Below are 11816 nucleotides of genomic sequence, written 5' to 3'. Positions count from 1 at the left end.
TAGAATTCCAGGTCGGGGACCGAGTTCTACTTAAAGTCTCACCCTGGAAGGGTGTGGTCCGTTTCGGTAAACGAGGCAAGCTGAATCCACGATATGTTGGACCATTCGAAATTACCGAGAAAATCGGTAAGGTTGCTTATAGATTGAACCTGCCTGCAGAGCTGAGTGCAGTGCACAATGTCTTTCACGTGTCTAATCTGAAGAAGTGTCTGTCAGATGAAACACTCATAATTCCTTTCAAGGAACTCACTATTGATGAACAGCTACACTTTACAGAGGAACCGATTGAGATCACGGATCGAGAGATCAAAACCCTCAAACGTAGCCAGATACCCCTTGTGCGAGTTCGTTGGAACTCACGACGCGGCCCAGAGTTTACCTGGGAGCGGGAAGACCAGATGAAGTCTAAGTATCCCCAGTTGTTCCCAAACGAAAACCCCAGCACTGAAGCTACAACTGAATTTCGGGACGAAATTCCAAACTAACGGGGGGATGATGTGACACCCCGTTGAAACACGCTAGCTTAGCAGTGGCTGCCTTAACTTTCGGGACGAAAGTTCTTAAAACTTGGGGATAATGTGACACTCTAGGTTTTTCCGAACGAACACCTTGTAATATTTTTTTGTGTACATATATGTTATTAAATAAAAACGTGATCCTTTTTGCATTATGTGTTGTATGTATATATATATATATATGAGAGCCGAGACCATGACTCGCAACCACCCGGTTGCGAGTGGGCCATTCGGTCTCGAGTGGGCCTTTGAGCCGAAACCCTTTGGGCCGAAACCCCAAGCCCAACTCGTGACCCCTTGGTATATAATCCCCACCTTCCCCATTTCCCTCATTTGTTACCAAACATATCCACACATACACTCTTCTAGTCTCTCTTCCACTAGAAAACCCTCTTCAAACACCACTTCCCTTCTCCAAAATCTCGGTTCAAGCAAGGATCTCGGACAAGAACTCGGTCAAGATCATCACTCGGACACTCCATCTTCTCGATTCCTTTCTCTTTGTTTTCGGCTCATTCTTCTTCCTCACAACCGGTTAGTGTTAACTTTATGTATAAAAGATTTGTGAAATGTTTATGAACTAGAAATGCTTGGTTAGTGATATCATGCATGATCTTTAGGATGGTTTGTGAGGATTGCCTATATGTGAAAATCTTTATGTATGAAAGCATGATAATATGTTTACATGACCAAAAAGAATAATGATTTAGGAATGATTATGCCAACCAAAGGTTACAAAATGTATGTTTTGTTGTTCTTGCTTATTGACCTTGTTAAAATATGTGATTTTTGGTTCAAAAATGTGTGATTATGTTGGCATGAAAACCCTAGAAAATGATGAACATTGGATGAACTTGTTGAATGTAGTTTGAAGATTTCAAAAATGGCAAAGTTTGATCTAAGTTTACTAATATTCAGATTAGGCAAAGTTGTTTGTGAAACCTCATTGGCTGTTGCCCGATTTGGGCCTGATTACTTGGTACAAATTGGACTGTTATATCTGCATCATCACGTGTACATGAAAGGGACAGCTTCCGACTCGCAACCACGGCATTACGACTCGAGACCACGCCGTTGCGACTCGCAACCAAAGCGTGACAACTCGAAACCACACGATGCGACTCGAGACTACGACGGTTGCGACTCGCAACCACAACGTGACAACTCGAGACCCCGGTTGCGACTCGCAACCACAGCGTGACAAGCCGCAACCTCCTGGTTGCGACTCGAGACCTCCTGGTTGCGACTGGGCTGTCCACTTTGGTTATTGGGCCATAATGTGTTTAACTTGGGCTATCTGTTGACTGGATTATGTGTTGCTGTTGACTGCTTAAATGTTTAGGCCGGCCCAATAACCCCACGACTGTTTACTTGTATGTATGCTACGTGCCAGTTATGTGTATAGATTTTATGTGAATGCTTGTACACCGAACCTGACCTATACCGGTAACCATGTTAGGACGTGGTGACCAACGTGATTGACAAGTAACATAAATCTACCGAGCAACCCAAGGTGAGTTCACAACTTAAAAGCATGCGTCCCGGTGGTTTGGGACACGAGACTAAAACAACCCTATCCCCTTGTAAAAGGGGATACCATTTACATTCCTTCCCTAGTTACTGGGAACAAACTTACTTTTCCTTCCCTTGTATTGGGAAACCTTTGGTTAATTACTGTTTATACGGATTGCAACTAACGGCACTAAACGAAACTCTATCACTCAAGTCCCTACTACATAATACCGATTAGTCGCCGGGGCCAGGCGAACGGGTTATTAGTTGATAGCGCTATTTAGGTTTTACCAGCCTCACACCGTGCCCTGGTTTGGGATCGGTCGTGAACTAATGTACTCTGGCATCCGTCAATGATGATAGAACATTGACATCGGGGCATCCTGCGGAAACGCAAACGGTTACCTAGTGTTCGGTATTGGAAAACAGTTTAGTCGCTAACTTTTGGGGTAGCTCCCCATGGCATGTATAAACGGATAAATTAACTGGTGAAACAAGTTTTTGGTAATTAAAACTGGACAACTAGTGAACTCACTCAGCATTATTGTTGACCCCTTACTGCATGCTTTGCAGGTAACCAGTGATGAAGGAGCTTGCTGCTTGGGAATGAGTAGTGTCTGTCCACCCTTGTGTTGGGTGTTACCTATTTTGAAATATGAACTCTGTTTAAACTGCTTTACTATTGCTTCCGCTACTTATTACTGTTTGAACTTAAAACTTTAAACTCTGAACTTGATATTTGCTAATCTTATGGTTAGTAAGTATTACTTTTGTTATCAACTTAATTACTCAGTATAATTGGTGGCTGGATCCTGGTCAGTCACGCCCTCGAAGCGGGTGTTATCCGCAGGCGGATTTTGGGGGTGTGACAATAAGGTAGCCGATCGTAGACTCTTTGACCATTACGATCGAAGCCCAAGATTGGCGTATCAAGGATGTATTGCAGCTAAAGAGAAAATCACGTCCCAAAGATGTCTTCTAACACAAGAGAGTTTGCAACTGAGTCGTGAGGTATACATGTGATGCCCAACTGCAATCTGTGTCACGACTTAGGATTTTGAAAAGAAAAATTGTCATAAAATGCCACAATTTGGTTGAATGAGCGAAATTAAAGAATTTGAATTCTCCAATCAGGAAACCAAAACAAACTAACTAAAACACTCATGATTAGTCTAACGCTGCTTTTAAAAATTTGAGAGACACACTTATATATAGGAAGTACCAGCGGCATATCCACCATGTCCCTATCAAATTTTCATCCACATCGTTATTCAAATCATGATTGACGACTCAAACCAATTCTCATGACTAGTCTAACGAGGCTTTTGATACCTCGATAAGAAAAATTATATATAGGAAGTACCAGCGGCCTATCCACCATGTCCTTATCGAGTTTCATCGGCTTCGTTATTCGGATCATGACTGACGACACAACTTGCATAGAACCTCTCTCGACCAATCTAACGAGGCTTTTGATAGTTTGATAAGAACACTTATATATAGGAAGTACCAGCGGCGTATCCACCATGCCCTTATCAAATTTCATTGGCTTCGTTAGCGGTTTTGATTGGTTCTATGCGACGACTCAACTCAACTTACTAATTAAATAACCACAACCAAACAACAAACAACTAATGTATGAGTCTCGAATGTCAAACCTGTTTTCAAACTTAGTTAAGCATGTTCTAACATGCTTAGCTCGTCACTTTTAGTTTAGTGCTTATATAGGGTCATAAGGTGAGCGATCTAAACCATCGCTTATGCTTTCGAACCCGACCCATTTTGTCGGTCATTAGGACCTGACCAAACACATTAGGTGACCATAGCTATAACCTTCCGAGGTTATACCTTGTGGTCACGATGTTAGGCGTTCCAGACGCGTTCTACGCGAACGACGCGTTAGGGTGGCATAAGCTACCTCAACGGGTCGTGATGGACCGTAAGCACTTAGGTTAAGTTTCATTTTAGTATGTAGGCTTTGTTAAACCATACTACACGAGTCTCCATACTCGTTTGGTTTTCGAACCCGCGTACTGTCCGATCCTTCCGATTCGGTCCGGTATATTAACATAAGCTACCTATTAGGTGCCGTTGATATTCCGTGATCTTTAGCACTATTTGGTTACTATACAAGGAACTCAAAGCAATCTCAGGTGAGTACATTGAACCCCTCTTTTACTGTTTTCTAAACTGTTTTGGGGTGAGACACATGTGCCTATCTGTTACTTTCATGCTTTCCATGTTTTCACATCATATGCCTGCTATGTTGTTAGTACATTATAGTACACGATTTCATTACATTTTATGCTATGTATGCCCATTGTGTGCGTACATGGACACATTGATTTACATGAAAATTTCTGTTGCATATGTTTACTCAGCATATGGACACATTGATTTACATGAACATTTCTGTTGCATATGTTTACTCAGCATATGGACACATTGATTTACATGAACATTTCTGTTGCATATGTTTACTCAGCATATGGACACATTGATTTACATGAACATTTCTGTTGCATATGTTTACTCAGCATATGGACACATTGATTTACATGAACATTTCTGCTGCATATGTTTACTCAGCATATGGGCACATTGATTTACATAAACATTTCTGCTTCGTATGTTTACTTAGCATACTTAGTACAATTGTTTACATCACATGCCTTCATTTTTTTATGACATTTGGTTTGTTTAACATGGGACAATACATTCATTAACACTAGCTACGCCGTTCGTTAGTAGGTAGTGGTACCATAGGAATTGACAACTCCCATTCCTGAAGTCCTGGGTTTGATAGGACTGGAAGGAATGACCGAATTCGATATACATAACTTAGATAAACCATTAATTTGTTTAAGGGTTTATCGCCGCAGTCTCAAGGCTTGGATGTATGCATAGTTTACAATACCACATAAATGTTAATATCAATAGAGCATGCATTTTTCCACAGAACATAACGTTGATTTAAACCACGTGTTACTTCAACGACTTGTTTTGTGTAGTTTACATATGGTTTAAGTTGATACATTTCGCTTACCATACATGATTCATTTTGGGATACACATTACATGATTTACATTGAACATAAACACGTTGACATTGACATACACATTGGTGGTTTACATTTGAACATAAACATTTGACATGGTTTACACAATAACACTTGACATTTGGTTTACACATGAACAATTTACATGATGGATTGGTTTGGGTAAATGATTTAAGTAACGTGGCGTATGTAATATGATACAAACATGGTGGATACGCCGCTGGTACTTCCTATACATAAATGTTTGTATAATATTACATATCGTGGCGTTATCTAAGTCATTTCAGTTTAGACACATTACATTTTACATAAATAACATATTATTCACAAGACATTATTTTCACAAACAACTTATCTTATTCAACTCATTTTACTTGGTTATTCGTTTAACCTTGCACTTATCTATACATATCGTTTGATGTTATCGTTTTCAAATGATTTACAAAGCAAAACAAATTACAAGGTTCATGACTGACTGTTATTAAACATTTCTTTAAGCTCAAGTCATGAATCCCATTTTCACAAAAACTATGTATCTCACAGGCATTTTTATGCTGACGTACCTACTTTCACATGTGTTTTCAGGAGCTATTCCATAGGACGATGATCATGATTCTAGGGCGGACCTGTGCCTTAGAGCCTAAAAATGAAGTTTGAACTAGCTTAATTATGTTTTGATTTCCGTACTCTCTTTCCAAGACAATGTAACACCTTTGTTTATAAATAAAATACAACTTGTATGCCATGGTCATGAAACAATTTAATTCTGTCCACAACACTCCCCGGCGTTTCCGCCGCGGTTGCATGTTATACGCGGCCGGGGTGTGACAGAAGAGTTGGTATCAGAGCCATTGGTTATAGGGAATTAGGTTATTAGTAATGCTTTGACCTAGACTATAACTTTCTAGGACCCTAACACAAGTTATCTTGTGTTTAGAGTTTAAAACATGCACATCACCTATCCTTAGGTGATAACCACAACGGGAACTTCGGTTCCGAATCCGCTTTGAAAATTAATCATCTGTTCTAGGATGATTGATTACTAGGTTTTGAACCCTCTGTTATAAGGTTTTGAACCCTCTGTTATAAGGTTTTGAACCCTCTGTTATATGGTTTTGAACCTCTTTGGATTTCAAAAATCCTGTCAAAGTCTTGGGTTAAAAGTGTGAACATGTGCGAACTGGAAGGGTGAATGCCTGTACCCTGAGTTTTCTGTCTAAGGCTAGAGTGTTCGTACAAATCCACATAATCGGACCAGTCACTCTTACCTGGGAACTCTTGGGGTGAGTGTTCACTTATAGGCGAGCATGTCTTCGCGATACACTAATCCTGACCCATTTACTTTGACTAGACATTTCATGTCGCTTATTTGCTTTGCGATGCATAACCGTCATCTTTGCTTTTGATTGATTTTGCTTCATCTCATCCTCTTCATCCAATCATCTCACTCGTTTCAATTCATGTTTTTCTCTTCTAGAATGCCTCCTCGACGCGACAACCAGATAGCTACTGCCGAGCTGGCGGAGATTATTGCACAGCAGATGGCTGCTCAATTTCCGAATCTCTTTGCTCAATGGAACCAGGCCAACAACAACAATGGTACATGCAAATACAAGGATTTTAACTCGGCTAAGCCACTCAAGTTTAGTGGTTCTGAGGGAGCAACTGGGCTTCTTCAGTGGTTCGAGAGCATCGAGAACACTTTTCGCCACGTGCAGTGTCCGGATAATCGCAAGGTCGAGTTTTCTTCAAGCGTGTTTCAGAAGAGGGCTCTAACATGGTGGAATGGGGTTATGAGAGATCAAGGTGCAGAAGTTGCTCTAGCTCAGTCATGGGCTGAACTGAGAGCCCTTATGATGAAGGAGTTTTGTCCTCGTCATGAACAGCGAGCGTTGGAGAAAGAATTTGATGTTTTGAAGCAAGATAGTGGCGAGCACAGGGCTTATACGGATAGGTTTGAGGAGTTGAGTCTCCTTTGCCCGACTATGGTTACACCACTCGATAAGGCCATCGAAAGATACATCGACGGCCTACCTGACTCAGTACAAGATATCCTTACTGGTAGCAACCCTACCACACTCCGTCAGGCAATCGAGTTATCGGCGACGTTGACTGAGTCGCAGATCCGAAAGAATAAACTACACAGGAAGTGCGACAAGGGCAAGAAACAGTCGGCTGACAAGGAAGATAGCAAGAAAGGTCAAAACAAGAAGGGAAAGGACTCTGGTTCCTCAAGGGGGTCAAGGAAGCGTAAGGCTTCCCAAAATTTTGCTGTGACTGCCCAAGCTAACCAGGCAACTCCCAACCAAGCCGCATAGCCTCCAGCCAAGAAACCCTATTCAGGAAATGCACCTTTGTGCAATCGATGCAACAGTCACCACCAACCACAATATCAGTGCCGTTTCTGTACTAACTGTGGGAAGTCGGGTCATCTTGCCGATGTTTGTCGGTTTGCTCAGAATCACGCAGTCCAGAACCCTGCTCAACAGGTTGCTCAACAACAGGGTCAGGCTGCACGACCAAACTACCCACCAGGTGCATGTTATAATTGTGGGGATCTGACCCACTACAGAAATCGGTGTCCAAGACTAGTCAACCAGAACCAGAATGCAAACCAGAATCCGGCACCGGCTCGAGGTCGAGTCTTTAACATGAATGCACAAGAAGCACAAGCAGACAACGAGGTGGTGAACGGTACGTTCTTTATTAATAATCAGCCAGCATCTGTTCTTTTTGATTCGGGTGCCGACAAGAGCTTTGTGTCATTGTCTTTTGAGACAATGCTTCGCGTGTCTAGAACGAAACTAGGTAAACCTTTGACAGTAGAGGTTGCCAGTGGTGAACCCATTGTTCTAAATTCTGTTCTGCGCAACTGCCAGTTGAACCTTAACGACCATATTTTTCCTATTGACCTCACGCCAATGCAACTTGGAAGCTTCGATGTTATTGTGGGAATGGATTGGTTATCTAAGCATCGCGCAGAGATAGTATGTTCTGAGAAGATTGTTCGTATACCACTGTCGACAGGCGAGATCCTACAAGTTCGTGGTGAGAAGCCTGCCGGTGGTCTCAAACTCATGTCTTGTTTTAAAGCACGGAAGTATCTGCGAAAGCACTATGTGGCTTTCTTAGCACATGTTACAGCAGATAAAGGCAAGGGTAAGTCTATTTCAGATATTCCTGTCGTTCGGGATTATTCCGAAGTATTCCCTGAAGACTTACCTGGTCTACCTCCAGCACGCCAAGTCGAGTTCCGTATTGATCTCGTACCTGGTGCAAATCCCGTTGCCAGAGCTCCATATCGTCTTGCACCGTCCGAGATGCAAGAGTTGTCTAAACAGCTGCAGGAACTCTCCGACAAAGGTTTTATCCGTCCTAGCTTTTCACCTTGGGGTGCTCCCGTTCTCTTTGTAAAGAAGAAGGATGGATCTTTTAGGATGTGTATCGATTATCGTGAGCTTAACAAGCTCACCATCAAAAATCGATATCCCCTACCTCGCATTGATGATCTCTTCGATCAATTACAAGGCGCATCTTACTTTTCAAAGATTGATCTACGATCTGGATATCATCAGCTTCGTGTACATGAAGAAGACATTCCCAAGACAGCGTTCCGTACTCGTTATGGACATTATGAGTTCACAGTCATGCCATTCGGTTTGACTAATGCTCATGCTGTTTTCATGGACTTAATGAATAGGGTCTGCAAGCCTTATTTAGATAAGTTCATCATCGTTTTCATTGACGACATTTTGATATATTCTAAGACGCAAGCCGACCATGAAGAACATCTTCGTCTTACGTTGGAACTCCTAAAGAAAGAGCAACTTTTCATGTAGATCCCTCCAAGATCAGCGCGATTAAGGATTGGGATACACCTACTACTCCTACTGAAGTTCGTTCTTTCCTTGGTCTAGCGGGTTATTACCGCCGCTTCATTGAAAACTTCTCAAAGATTGCAGTTCCTCTAACTGCTCTAACTCAGAAGAACAAGCCATTTGATTGGGGAGTCAAACAAGAGGAAGCGTTTCAGACTTTGAAACAAAAGCTTTGCGACGCACCTGTCCTAACATTGCCTGAGGGCAATGATGATTTCGTCGTTTATTGTGACGCATCTAAATTAGGTCTCGGCTGCGTCCTAATGCAAAGAAACAAAGTCATAGCATACGCATCAAGGCAGTTGAAGATACATGAGAAGAACTACACCACTCATGATCTTGAGTTGGGTGCAGTTGTCTTCGCTCTCAAAATCTGGAGACACTATTTGTACGGTACAAAATGTGTGGTTTTCACAGACCACAAAAGTCTTCAGCATATCTTCAATCAGAAAGAGCTCAACATGAGACAACGACGTTGGGTTGAACTTCTAAATGACTACGATTGCGAGATTCGCTACCATCCTGGTAAGGCGAATGTCGTAGCCGATGCATTGAGTCGCAAGGAACGTACTAGGCTTCATTGTGTACGTGTCCAATCTGTTATTCAAACTGATATACAAGCCCGTATTTCTCAGGCTCAACAAGCTTGTGTTTCACAAGGTTTAATGGATAAGGAATTTCCTTATCACATAACACCTGCTCTTGAACTGAAAGACAATGGATCGTACTATTTCATGGACCGTTTGTGGGTCCCAAGCCAAGATGATCTTCGTACCTTGCTTATGGATGAAGCCCATAAGTCTCGTTATTCCATTCATCCTGGCTCAGATAAGATGTATAAGGATCTTCGTATTCAGTATTGGTGGCCTGGTATGAAGAAAGACATTGCCTTATACGTATCAAAATGCCTTACTTGTCTTAAGGTTAAGGCTGAACATCAGCGTCCTTCCGGATTATTAGAGCAACCGGAGATCCCAGTTTGGAAATGGGAAAACATTACTATGGATCTCATTACTAAACTTCCGCGCACAAAGAAAGGTCACGATGCCATCTGGGTAGTCGTGGATCGTCTTACCAAGTCAGCGCATTTCTTACCAATCCGTGAGGATTTTTCGGCTGACAAACTTGCTCAAATCTACGTAGATGAAATTGTAGCTCGACATGGTGTTCCTTTGAGCATCATTTCTGACAGAGATGCTCGTTTCACTTCTCATTTTTGGAGAACCATGCAATCTGCTATGGGGTCTCAACTTAATCTGAGCACAGCTTATCATCCGCAAACGGATGGTCAATCTGAAAGAACAATCCAGACACTGGAGGATATGCTTAGAGCTTGTGTGATCGATTTTGGTGGTAGTTGGGATTCACATCTTCCATTGATTGAATTCTCCTACAACAACAGTTATCACTCCAGCATCAACATGGCTCCTTTCGAGGCTCTCTATGGTCGAAAATGTCGTTCACCAGTCTGCTGGAATGAGATCGGTGAGGCTTAACTTACTGGACCTGCCCTCATTTTAGAGACAACAGATAAGGTAAAGAAAGTTCGTGATAACCTTCAGGCAGCTAGAAGCCGTCAGAAGAATTACGCGGACCTAAAACGCAAACCCTTGGATTTTCAAGTCGGTGATCGTGTATTACTTAAGGTCTCACCTTGGAAAGGTGTGATCAGATTTGGATAGAAAGGAAAACTTGCACCTAGATATGTTGGACCATTCAAGATCGTCGAAAGAATCGGTAAGGTTGCCTACAGACTTGAGTTACCTCCTGAACTTGGAAATGTTCATCCAACTTTTCACGTGTCCAATCTCAAGAGGTGTTTAGCTGATGAGAACCTCCACATACCGCTTGACGAAATTCGTGTTGATAAAACTCTGAAATTTGTCGAGAAACCAGTGGAAATCATGGAACGTGAAGTCAAGTGGCTCAAACGCAAGCGCATTCCTTTGGTCAAGGTTCGATGGGAATCTAAGCGTGGACCCGAGTTTACTTGGGAACGTGAAGATCAAATGAAGGCAAAATATCCGCATCTTTTTCCACGAGTTTCCTCTAAATAAATTTCGGGACGAAATTTCCACAAGTAGGGGAGACTGTAACATCTGTGCCTGTAATCATTGTGAACAGTTCAATTATCAATAAAATAATGTTATTTGATCCCAATGTTTGTTTCATTGTGTTTTACATTTTTCGTGTTTTGACTTTTGTCCAATTTCAAACTCTACATCGCTTTCTGGAGAGTTATACGTTAACTAGTGCGTAAACGTACTCAGTTTAATGCGACAAATACTCCGGAACATCAACATATACTCAACGTACCTTAAATAACCTTTACATAACTTAGAAATAAGTTTTGAAGGCTTTGGTATAGCAAAAACAAGTTAATTCGCTTACAGGGACTAAACTTGACAAACTGCGAAAGTATGCCAATTTGAACTGTAACGAACATTCCGGAACATGTCCATAAGTTAAACATACCATAAATATCCTTTACATAGCTTAGAAATAGGCTTTGAGAGGTTTTTTTTTTTTTTTGGGTAAAGGGTTACCCCGGTGATTCTATTAAAATGCAACCGCAATAAAGTACAAGTAGTGAGGATGTGTTCCACACTAGTTCATATACAGGACATGCCCCGTATATGTAAAACAAAACAAAACCAAAGACCTATAAAACCCCAAAGACCTAGTCTACTATACATCATGACTCGACATCTAGTAGACAAACAATGCAAAACACAAACACATAATGTCAACCACCATCATCAAAAATAAAGTGGCCACAAAACCGCAGCCCCTTCAGACGAAAAGCAGACAGTCTATCCATTCGAGAACTTGGAAGAAGAGGTGCTCGCCCCT

The sequence above is a fragment of the Helianthus annuus genome, chromosome 16, assembly GCF_002127325.2.
Source record: "Helianthus annuus cultivar XRQ/B chromosome 16, HanXRQr2.0-SUNRISE, whole genome shotgun sequence".
Classification (NCBI taxonomy): Eukaryota; Viridiplantae; Streptophyta; class Magnoliopsida; order Asterales; family Asteraceae; genus Helianthus; species Helianthus annuus.
The sequence above is the reverse complement of the archived record's forward strand: the minus strand, read 5'-3'. Positions refer to the sequence as shown.